Source organism: Belonocnema kinseyi, chromosome 4, assembly GCF_010883055.1.
Source record: "Belonocnema kinseyi isolate 2016_QV_RU_SX_M_011 chromosome 4, B_treatae_v1, whole genome shotgun sequence".
Taxonomy (NCBI): Eukaryota; Metazoa; Arthropoda; class Insecta; order Hymenoptera; family Cynipidae; genus Belonocnema; species Belonocnema kinseyi.
This window is the reverse complement of record NC_046660.1, coordinates 146029867-146031420: the sequence shown is the minus strand read 5'-3', so window position 1 is coordinate 146031420 and position 1554 is coordinate 146029867. Positions and strand designations below refer to the sequence as shown.

Sequence of the window (1554 nt, the reverse complement as noted above, 5' to 3'; positions counted from 1 at the left end):
AGTGGTTACGCCGCTGACGAAGTCAGTGGACGCGAAGTGCGGGAACCCTCTGTGCGGGAATCAAATTTACGTGTTTAAATTGCAAACAGTTTAAATATTTTAGCAACAAATTAATGTATCAAGATGTTTTTTTTAAGTTGGAATAGCTTTACTCGCTGGTTACAAATCTGCCGTTTGCTTCTCGAAAAAGTTATGTATAATATCCTAAGTTTTAAACAAATAGTAATAGTAATTCTAATAAATAGTAAAACTTTTATTTTGTACTTGTAAGTTGTTCCTCAACTATTGCAAAAATAATTGTATATTGAAGAAAATTCACTTTCGGAATATTTTTAGTTCTTCTCAAGTAAATAAACGAAAGAATCTTAATATAAGACGTCATTTCGTAGACATTTGTGAGACCTACATTTGTTAACTAATATTTTTTCTGACATACACATAGGTTCTTTAAAATAAACAAAAAGCCTGATTTTTGCCATAATTAAAAATTGATTATACACACAGTGGTTGCAAAACCTTGGTTTCAAATGTGTAGGCCTTTGTTTTACATGCTACCTATACAATAAACCGAAGTGAAATTTTATGAATTATTTTCTTGATGAAATGAGCCTTTATTTAATAGGGCGTCTGGACTATACAACAGTAGTGGAGAAGAAGCAAGAAGTCTTAGCTGGCGGGGATTAAGAGAAACAGTGGCGGACTGTCATGTATATTGTATATCTAATAACTACGCAAATATAAAAAAACTTTCTAATTACTACCTGTGGCGAAGAAAAATGAAAAGTTAAATACTATAAGGAAAAGCTAAATGAGGTTCGATTTACATGTAGGTTATATAAACTAGTTTTTGAATTGTAGTTATTTAATTTCCTAAAAAAGCCTGAGATTTCACAACCATAAAACAACAGTTATTATTTCAATTCATTATAATGTAAACGCATAGAAAAGTTATGAGGGTCGATTTGTAGGTTATGTTTATATTCATCTACAGGGTCTCAAGCGAAATAAAAAAATCAAAATTTGAATTAAATTGTGTTGATGTTGCTTTCTGAGGGAATTTTTTGTGACTTCATAAATTTTACACAAAAAATAAAATGTAGAATGACTATATAATAAGTGTATTGTTTCATGCTTGTGAAATTTCATACTTCTTTTTACACACTTAGAACTACAATGCGAAAAATTGTGTATACAAAAAATGTGTTTTGCAGGCTGCCCCAGTCAATTTTCCGGACTTATATGGCTGTATAAAAATAAAAAATAAAATAAATCGAAATTCCTTTTCCAAAAACCACTTGAAGTTTTAGTTTTAAAAATATAAAATATTTAGGCTGGGCGAATGAGGCGCGCGGTATAAGCAGACGTGCGTCTGTAAGCGGGAGTCTAACTCAGTGTAGTGACCGCTTTTCTTTCGTAGTTATCTCAAGGGTCGGCTTTGGAGGTGTACGAGCTGTACGGTAGTGTCTATGCTAGGTCCTATGAGCGGTAATAGCTTCTTCACTAGTCCGTTTAAGAATCTGTGCTCCTCCTCTAACTCTAATCCTTTATTTGGAT

The 1554-nt window shown here is 32.2% G+C and overlaps 1 long non-coding RNA gene across 1 annotated transcript; it reads left to right on the top strand.

The window, feature by feature from the left end:
* The first annotated feature begins 628 nt into the window (after positions 1–628).
* On the top strand, positions 629–1291 carry LOC117171619. Its single transcript, XR_004466905.1, has 2 exons — positions 629–826; positions 1212–1291. It is a non-coding gene; the product is annotated as an uncharacterized LOC117171619 (long non-coding RNA).
* Positions 1292–1554: the final 263 nt, after the last annotated feature.